This window comes from Moschus berezovskii, chromosome 15, assembly GCF_049115385.1.
Source record: "Moschus berezovskii isolate FMDL1 chromosome 15, NW_MosBer_1.0, whole genome shotgun sequence".
Taxonomy (NCBI): domain Eukaryota; kingdom Metazoa; phylum Chordata; class Mammalia; order Artiodactyla; family Moschidae; genus Moschus; species Moschus berezovskii.
Window position 1 is genome coordinate 20838915 of NC_142474.1, and position 10702 is coordinate 20849616.

The window sequence follows — 10702 nt, forward strand, 5'->3', positions numbered from 1 at the left end:
CATATGAAAGTGAAAGGGTTAGTCACTCAGTCGTGTCCGACTCTTTGTGACCCCATGGATTGTAGCCCATCAGGCTCCTCAGTCCATGGGATTCTCCGGGCAAGAATACTGAAGTGGGTGGCCATTCCCTTCTCCATTATTCTGGCTAGAGGACTGGATAAATGGGCTTCATTTGAGCTCATGAGATAATAGAAAATAGGTATTTTGGTCTCTGCCTCCAGTTCCTGGCACAGAGCTCCTGAAATCCTTGTAAATTCCTCAGTGATAAGTGTACTAAGAGCATCTTTTGTTCTAATGAAGTGACTCTGGATGGTGGCTCCTGAATGGTTTCTGGATAGGAGCTGGCCTCCAGAAAGACCAAGCCATGATTAGAAGGTTGGAAATTTCTGCCTCACCTTCCATCCTCTAGAGAAGGGAGATGGACTGGAAATGGAGTTAATGATTGATCATGCCAAATTGAGGAAACTCCTGTACAATCCCAGAAGTACAGGTGTTGGGGAGCTTCTACGTTGGTGAACAGATTTACATCAGGAGGGTGATGCACCCCAAATCCACAGGAACAGAAGCTCCTGGGCTGGGGACCATCCCAGACTTTGCCCTACATCTCTTCATCTGGCTGCTCATCTGTATCCTTTATCATATCTTTTTGTAAAGTGAGTTTACAAACTGAGTTTCTTTAAATTCTGTGAGCTGTGTTAGCAGGTTAATCAAATCTAAGGAAGGAGGTCATGGGAACCTTCAGTTTGTAGCTGGTTGGTCAGAAGCACAGGTAACAGCTTGGGGATGCAACCAGTGTCTGAAGGACATTAGACTGTGGGCATGTGTAAGTGTGATTAAAAAGAAAAAATTGAAAGATTAGAAAATATATATGTATGGCTATAGGGGCTATCTTAATATCAAACCAATGTAAATTTTAGAACAAGATATTGTATCAGGGATCAAGAGAGACATTATATAATAATAGAAGAATCAGTTTACCTAGAAGCCATAGTAATCCTAAACATGTCTACATCTAACAACAGATCTTCAAAATACATGATGGAAATGAAAAGAGAAATAGAGAAACCCACAATTACATTTGGAGATTTCTTTGATTAACCAACAGGTTAACCAATGATTAACCAACATTCTTCTTTCAGTTGATAGAAAAAGTACACAGAAAATCAAACACATAGAGAAGCTGAACACTACTTCCAACTAATTTGAACCAATTGATATGTACAGGACAATCTACCCAGCAACAGTAGAGTGCAGTGTTTTCAAGACTGTATGAAACATTCACCAACAGACTATATTCTGGTCCATAAAACAAACTTTAAAAAATTCAAAGTATATTCTTTGATTACTGTTGTTGTTCATTTGCTAAGTCGTGTCTGACTCTTTGTGGCCCCATGGACTACAGCATGCCAGGCTGCCTTGTCCTTCACTGTCTATCAGAGTTTGCTCAAACTCATGTCCATTGAGTAGGTGACACCATCCAGTCGTCTCATCCTCTGTCGCCCCCTTCTCTTCCTGCTCTCAGTCTTTCCCAGCATAAGGGTCTTCTCCAAAGAGTTGGCTCTTTGCACCAGGTGGCCACAAGAAACTTTCTAAGAAATAGATGTGCTTGACTGCATGTAGTCCCCCTTTACCAAATCACATATATACTGTCCTGCCCCCCTACCCTCTTTGGAATAGTCTCTCAGAGTTATCTGAGGTGCTGTCTCCTGGGCTGCAGTTCTCATATTGCCCCAAATAAAACTTAACTTGCAACTATCATGTTGTGCATTTTTTTTAAGTCGACAACAGTATAGAAGGTGAAGATACAAACATCAATTGCATTTGTATATTGACAATTAAGAGCTGCATATTAAAATGAAGACTATATTTTGCAGTAGCACAAAAAAGAAACTACTGAGGTATAAATCCCTCAAAACCTGTTCCTGAACAGTCTTTGTGTCAAAAACTACAGAGTTGATGAAATAAAGCAGACCTAAAAAAAAAAAAAATGGAGAAACACGTGTTTATGGGGTGGAAGGTGCAATATTGTTAAGAAATGCATTCCTTACAAATTACAATCCCAAGAAAAATTCCAGTAGACTTTTTCTTAGAAATTGACAGTCTGATTCTATCATTAATATTGAAAACCCAAAGCAGTAGAATAACCGGGAACAATTCTCAAAAAGAACAACAAAGTTTCATTTGGCAAAAGAATAGAACATGGGGGTGGCATGGGAATGGGCACAGGTTGGGAGAGAATCTGAAGTTGGGCTTGTGTCCAGGACATGTAAAGAACTCTCAAAATTCTGCAGGCGAAAAACAACCCTGTGATGTTCTCTCTTTTTTAAATTTTATTTATGTTTAATTGGAGGATAATTGCTTTACATGGTTGTGCTGGTTACTGCCATATAACAACGTGAATCAGTCATAACTGTACATATCCCCTGCCTCTTAAGCCTCCCTCCCTTCCACCCCCATCCACTCCTCTAGGTCATCACAGAGCACAGGGCTGAGCTCCCTGTGCTATTACAGCAACTCCCCACTAGTTATTTATTCTGGCCTCCATTGAATAACTCCTCTTCCTATCATATGCATTGTGTTCTCTATTTATAAGATGCAAATAGCACATGGCAGGAAATTTGAAAGTTCAGAGAAATATGAAGAAGGGAAAAGAGATTCTGAGTGACAGCATTTGTATTTTTTTTTCGCGTACTGAATATAATTTTTGTTTTGCTTCTGAAAAATTAGCAGTACCATCAAAAGCATTTTTTGTATATCGTTACAATTTTTGAAAAGTTTCTAATGATCTCATGAGTGCGTGTGCTAAGTTGCTTCAGTCGTGTTTGATTCGTTGTGACCCCGTGGACTGTAGCCCGCCAGGCTCCTCTGTCCATAGGATTCTCCAGGCAAGAATACTGGAGTGGGTTGCCATGCCGTCCTCCAGGGATCTTCCCAACCCAGGGACTGAATCCGAGTCTCCTGTATTGCAGACAGATTCTTTACCACTGAGCCACTGGGGAAACCCCTAATGATCTCATACTTGGCTCGAATATTTCCTTTTTATTCTTTTCTAGTTTTTTTTTTTCTTTCCACTTCAGTAGTATCTGTATTTCATTGCGTGCTTTAATGTGTCTATTCTTAGGATGATTAGGACAGATGGATTCTCAGAAGTGGGCCCAAAACCTTGCCTCTCTTCAGTACTCCTCATGGTCTAGGTTTGCATTCCCTGGGTGGTTAAGATGGGTGGGTGGATGAGTCAGTGCTTTTTCTTTTCTTATGTATTGTCTGTTGAGTGTCTGGACATGTGCTGGGCATGCCCTGCTGGTCAGGAAACGGTTATCATTGTCGTAATGACTCACAGAGATTGTACATTAGACTTAATGGAAATGAGTACATCATCGACCCCTGGCAGGCTTTTAGGAGTTGTGGTTGAAGTCTGGGAGATTCACTCCCTGGTGCCAGTGCCATGCCGTCATAGTTGGCACTCAGCATTGAGTGACCTTCACTGCAGTGGGGGATCTGAGGGAGAGGGTGTGGGGCCCCTTTGGACAAGGTATTCAGGGACGGCCTCCATGTCACATGACATTATTGTATCAGAAATGTGTGACATGAAGGATCCACATATGCACAGATTTGGGAGAGAAGTAATGCGTGCAGGATGAAAGTACATTGTGTCTTAAGTGGGCAAGAGCATGAATGCAGGCCTGGGGGACTTCAAACATGCTTGTTACATGATTTGCTCAGCCCCCTTTCCTTTCCCTAATTGCCCCAGAATGAGGCTTGAGGGCTTCCCAGGTGGCGCTAGTGGTAAAGAATCCACCTGCTAATGCAAGAGACCTAAGAGATGTGGGTTTGATCCATGGGTCGGGAAGATACCTGGAGGAGGACATGGCGATACACTCCAGTATTCTTGTCTGGAGAATCCCATGGACAGAGGAGCCTGGAGGTGGCAACGAGTCAGACACAACTGAGTGACTTGGCATGCACGAATGAGGCTTGAAGGGTGTCAGGAGCCTGCTGTAGTGCTCATCTGTATCCAGGATTTTCCAGTCTCTAGCCCAAACTTCTCACTTATTATCTCATTTAATGGCTCCCTCAATTCTAAAGCCTATCCCCAGTCATCTGTTAGGTTCCTAGCACTCCGTGTTCTGTGATGGGGTGCCGTCCTGACATGATCATGCTGTGGTGTTCCCACAGCTTTACAATGTAAGAGTGGGGGAGAGGGGGTGATTTGGACTCATGGGATGGTTAATGTCTTAAGTGGGGAGTGGGAGCTGGGATGGGGATTGGGCTGGGTCCCTGCCTTCAGGCAGGCTCAGCATTTTGCTGCAGGGGCCCTCCAACCTCACTGTTCTCATACTGTGAACCTCAGCTCCAGTTCCAGTTGCCAAAGTTCCCGTTTTCGTCTTTGCTGAAATGTCGGATGCCTAGAACAAGTGACAGCTGACCTTTTCTCAGAGGGCAGAACGTGTACCTGATGATAGCAGAAGACAAAACCGACTGTCCTGGCTCTTATTTTTCTTGGACCTTTGAGGGAAACAGAATCATCTTTTAGGTGAAATTTGTCCTGCCTGTTGGTGGGTGTGAACTTTGATATCGGTGCTTCCATTGATTCTTTGGTGCCAAAGAATGATCCCAACTCCATGGTCTGGAAGGGGCATATCCGGAATGCAGTCTCTGAAGGCCCTGGGGGCCTCCCAGGTCTTTGTCTCTCTCCCTCCTTGAACTTTCGGAGGTGGGGCAGCCTTTGAATTCTGCTAATCCAGGATTCATGGGAAGGTGTTTCAGGCAGGTATAGTTTATCAGGCTGGACACAAGGACATCTTTGTTCCCAAGCTCTAAGTGATTTGACCTGCTGATTCTCGAAGGGTAGGGCCCTTTCAAGTCTGGCCAAGTCTTGGCTGGATCACAGTTCCAGAAGATAAGGCAGGGACCAATTCTTAATGACCTTTGTGTGAAGATGTCTTAACAGGACTGGCTGAGCCATGGTTGGCATCAGGCTTTTGACCTTTCATGGGTATTTTTAAAACACATATGTATTCATTTATTCATGGCTGTGCTGTGCCTTCGTTGCTGTGCGTGGCCTTTCTCTAGTTGTGGCAAGCGGGGCTGCTCTCTAGTCGCGGGGTGAGGGCGTCTCACTGCAGGGTTTCTCTCGTTGCACAGCAGGGGCACGAGGGCACACGGGCTTCCCGTGGTTGTGGCTCGCAGGCTCCGTAGTTGTGCACTGGCTTAATTACCTTGCAGCATGTGCTATTTTCCCGGACAGGGATTGAAGCCGTGTCCCCTGCGTTGGCAGGGAGATTCTTAACTACTGAAGGCCCATAGTTTTTTAGTGACATGCATACAGCTGCGTGCATACTTAGATGTTTGTCTGCATATGCTTGTCTATGTCATCTAATCCCCTGGACTTGTCGGTCACGTGTGGCTTTCCTTCCTCAGTTTCCTTCTCTCATGTACTTGCTCTCAGATCTTTGCCAGCAACGGGAATTCACAGAGGCCTCCTGTAGGGAACTTACCTCCCTGAGCTCTTCAGTTGCTTGTAAAATTTGGGTTAATTTTCATTTTTCGGGTACATATTTTTCATGAGATTTTCAGTGAGCTTTGTGATTTGTCAAAGGTGAAAGGTTAGTGTTTTAGGAAGAGGCAAAATTTCTGTGCACAGGCTTTGGGGCCAGACAGACCTGTCTGTGCATCCTTTTTCAGCTACTTACTCTTGTGTGGCCTTGGGCTGTCATCCAACATTTTTGTGCCTTAGTTTCCTCATCCATAAAGTAGGGATAATATTGTACCTATCACAGGGTTGCCTTGTGGATCAAATGAGGTGAATATGTCAAACAATTAGCACCATGCTTGGCATATATGCATGTGGGCGTGCTAAATTGCTTCAGTCGTGTCTGACTCTGACCCTATGGACCATAGCACACCAGGCTCCTCTGTCCATGGGATTTCCATGGCAAGAATACTGAAGTGGGTTGCCATGCCCTTCTCTGGAGGATCTTCCCGACCCAGGAAGACTGAGTCTAACCTGAGTCTCCTGCATTGCAGGTGGATTCTTTACCATCTGAGCTAACAGGGATGCCCCTTGGCATATATGAGTATTCCATAATTTACTATCGTCATCATCATGATGTAATTTTGCATCAGTTTTTTCAGAATTTTTTTTTTTTTTTGATCTACCTTTCTCTGAGGTTTTATACCATTTTCCTAGACTTTGGCAACTATTTATACTTTGTTTGCTATAATAAAATATGGATTTGGGTTTTTTTTTTACTGAAATATTGGATTCTTTATAATGCTTTTACCAGAATTAAGGCAGGCATAGAGACATTTTAATGTCACTAGAGTTTTTACTTTCAATGGGAGAACAGAGTTTTGTTGACACATCCTACTACAATGATACATGTGAATGTATCTTTTCACAAATGCATGAGTGGTTTCAAAAGGTTAAGTATTTAAGACATGTTTGCATATGTCTTTGTTTTGACTGTTTCTTTTCCACCCAGTTGCCCCACAGATGTCAATGTGTTAGGCCTGTGGTCTCTGCTTTGTTTATAGGTCAAAGCTGAATATATCTATGCCTAGAGGAGCTTTTCATTCATTCCCTAAGGGTCTACACATTGTTTTTGCTGCTTTCTCACTGAGTGACTTTACCATCCATGGGCTACATTTTCCTGCTTGAAAGTGCAACAGGTTGGCTCCATATATAGCTATAGGTGTTGCTCTGATGGCATTTTACATATCAGCCAGCTTGGGTTTTATTGGGGAAGGGGTTGGGGAGTGGATGGATCTCGCTTTGCCTGAGATGGAGAGAGGATCATGTCATGGAAATCACACTGAAAAGATACAAGACTGTGACCACAACCACCAAACCCCTGTTAATAAGCACTCAAAAAAAGCTTTCCATCCTTACAACAACCTGCATTGAGCAGCAGCAGCAGCACATTACCATCACCCACATCCCCATTTAGAGATGAAGAGACTGGGGCTCAGAGAAGCTGCTATTCCTCTACAAAAGGGGCAGGGCTGGGATTCAAGCACAGATGTGCCTGAAGCCAAAGCCTTGACCTAGGGCGTGCCGTTTGTCTTCTCGTGCCACTGGTCTGTGAGATTCTTGAGGGCTGGGGCGTGTCTCACTTATCTTGTACATCCCTGTCTGCACTCAGTGTGCAGTAAACATGGAACATATGAAGGAATGCTTGAACAAATGAATGGATCAGCTTCTAGAGCCTCACTTTCTCTCCCTGACTGTCAAATCGGCTACCAGTTCCTTGCCTGCTTCTCTTATGGGGGATTATGGGAGTCAGATAACACGGTGGCTCTGAGTGTGTAAAGTGACAGCCATATGTGAGGCAGGGAGAGTTCAGCAATCCATCTATCCATCCATCACTCATCCATCCATCAGTTCATCTATTTATGCATTCCTCAGACATTTATTTGGAGAATGAAATGGCAACCCACTCCAGTGTTCTTGCCTGGAGAATCCCAGGGACGGTGGAGCCTGGTGGGCTGCCGTCTATGGGGTTGCACAGAGTCGGACACGACTGAAGTGACTTAGCAGCAGCAGCAGCAGACATTTATTAAGCACCAGCTATGTTCCCATCACTTCATGGGAAATAGATGGGGAAACAGTGGAAGCAGTGTCAGACTTTATTTTTTTGGGCTCCAAAATCACTGCAGATGCTGATTGCAGCCATGAAATTAAAAGACAGTTACTCCTTGGAAGGAAAGTTTTGACCAACCTAGAAAGCATATTAAAAAGCAGAGACATTACTTTGCCAACCAAGGTCCGTCTAGTCAAGGCTATGGTTTTTCCCATGGTCGTGTATGGATGTGAGAGTCGGACTGTAAAGAAAGCTGATCACCGAAGAATGGATACTTTTGAACTGTGGTGCTGGAGAAGACTCGAGAGTCCCTTGGATTGCAAGGAGATCCAACCAGTCCATTCTAAAGGAGGTCAATCCTGGGTGTTCATTGGAGGGACTGATGCTAAAGCTGAAACTGCAATACTTTGGCCACCTCATGTGAAGAGTTGACTCACTGGAAAAGACTCTGATGCTGGGAAGGATTGGGGCTGGGAGGAGACGGGGACGACAGAGAATGAGATGGCTGGATGGCATCACCGACTCGACGGACATGAGTTTGAGTGAACTCCAGGAGTTGGTGATGGACAGGGAGGCCTGGCGTGCTGTGATTCATGGGGTTGCAAAGAGTCGGACATGACTGAGTGACTGAACTGACTGACTGACTGATGTACCAGGCACCATGAACGCATTAATGAGCCATGGTCTCTCCCCTCATGACTTATAGTCAGAGAGACAGACACTGACCAAGTAAACAGACCAGTAAAATTCAGTGAAATAAAGGACAAGTTGTATTAAGAGTGTTGAAAGAAATGAAGCCTGAGATGATAGTAGTTGAGGGCCTCTCAGAGGAGATGGTTCCTAAGTTGATTTAAAGGATGAGAAGAAAGCACCCAAGACAGGGAGAGGGGCTGAGGGACAGGGAACAGCTTGGGTCAGCCTGCTGTAGGGAAGATCTGGCGTGTTTGAGCAACTCACAGGCCAATGAAACAGGAGGATGGAGGGCTGACCTGGGGCCAGTCAGGAAGAGCCTTGTGGGCCGTGGAGAAGACCATGGGTTTTCTTCTGAGTTGGAAGCCATTAGGGGGTTTTAATCAGGAAGTGACATGATTCGGTTTATGTTTTGAAAAGTCTATTCTGGCTGCTACTTGGAGTCCAGGGGAAAGGCAGCTGGAATAATCCAGGTGAGAGATGGTGGAGGCCTTGTTCAGTGTGGTACTGCTGGTGGATCTGAGAACTATTTAGAAAGTAGGACCACAGGATTGGACCAGGTGTTGGACTGGGTGTGGAGGAATCAGAGCCCTTAACTGGGGAGTTGTGGTCTGGGTGGGGAAGAGTGAGTGCCTTCCATGTTCTTCCTTCTGGGCCCCTTTCTTTCTTCCAATAAATCTCTCCCCATTCTTTAGGCTATTATCCCAGTTGGTCAAAACACATCCATCCTGTGTTCATGTCCCTCAACACTCTTGGTTCTTGATGGCCTCCCTCCTGGGTGACTTCACTTCATGGAGTGACTCCTTGCAGTGACTTCACTCCATGGAGCATAGAGACTCCTCAGAGGTGCCCACTTTGGGGATTAGAAAGTGGAACGCGAGAGGGCAGAGATCCAGCCCCCATCTCATTCTATCAGAGCAACTCCCTTGTCGGTTTTATGTATCAGATTTCTTTGTAAGCTTTTATTTGAAGACATGGATCATGAGCCTTGAAAAATTGAAAATCACTTCTTAAAAAGATATATTTCTTAAGGAGACCTTTGGGGGGATCTTTCTGGGGAAGACCTGAGATCACCAGAGCAGGTGAGCGGGGGAGGTGTTTTGGGCTGTTTTCTCCTTAGCTGAGCTTCGAGGCCTGGGATGGGGGTGGCAGCAGGGAGGGACCATATGGGGTGGAGGGAGCAGGAGGGTGGTCTCTGGAGCCCCTGTCTTGACTTCTAGCATCAGAAGTGGTGTTGCCCTGCTGGCAGATGGGAGTGATCTCACACCCTATCAGGGAGCACCCAGTGTTATCATGAAGTTTAATGGGATAACAGTGTCTGCAGACTGCAGAGTGACATGTATCTGATAAGGCCCTAGCAGAGGAATGAGGATCTTCTAAGGCTGGAGGGAGAGGCTCTGTCCTGCTTGGACAGGTCATTCCTGCTGACGAGCAAGTCAGGGTCCTGAGGAAGTCGCCATTCAATCATTTTGTGCTTAGTATCTACCTTGTGCCAGGCGATGTGGTTTAGGGGCTGGGGATAAAGATTCGCATCTCCTCTGGGAAAGCGTGTTCCAGCCTCCTCCTTATCTTAGGTGTGTCATAGACACATCAAGGGTGAGGTCCAAGAGCAGGACAGTCCTGCCCTCCTGCCCGAAGTCCTCCTGATGGCTCCTGCACTGGGGGCTCCTGTGGGGGACTTTTTCCCTCCAAGGTGAGGCTTGTAAAACAGGTTGAGGAGTCAGGTAAAGAACTCACAAGTGGTCTGCTCTGGGCTCCCACCTCCTCCTACTGTTAGGGACCCTGTAGCAAACCCATGAGTTCCCCCTATAATTTGGGCTGCACGATAGAGAATCAGCCCCCAGGATGGCCTCCCCAGCAATTTCTCCAGTTTCACAGGCCAGCTGGGGTTCCTGGGTGGCTGACTACCTGACACAGAAGGTTCTCAAGACAGAGCCTGCTATGAGTCTCTATAAGAGTCTGAAGGTTCCCTCATCTGCCTATTTCAGGAATGGGGTCGACCTGCTGAGGGCTTTGGGAGGGGACGTCCCTCTGTTTGGCCATCTCTTCACCCTTGGCAACCATGGTGCTGTTTACATTTTCGACTGCAAAGCCTTCTGGTGCCTGGCTTTTCTCTGCTCGCTGCTTTGCTCTGCCTGGGCCACATGGGGCTGGCAGGTTGGTGGGGAGGACGCTTCTGGCTCTCTCCCTCGAAGGCCCTGCTCTTGGGCACATGAAAATCACTCTGCTGCTCACCACGCCTTTGGGGCCAGGGGAGCTCTGAGGTGTGGCCGTCTCATAAGCACTCACCTGCTTGGGGGTCTGCCTGCTTCCCTCTCTGCTCAGGGCCTCCCAAACCTCTGTCTCCTGTGGTCCCTCTCTTCTTAGGGACTCTTTTTCCTGCTTCCTTTCTCTTCCTCCCTCTCGAGCAGGGAAACTTTCCTGTGTGC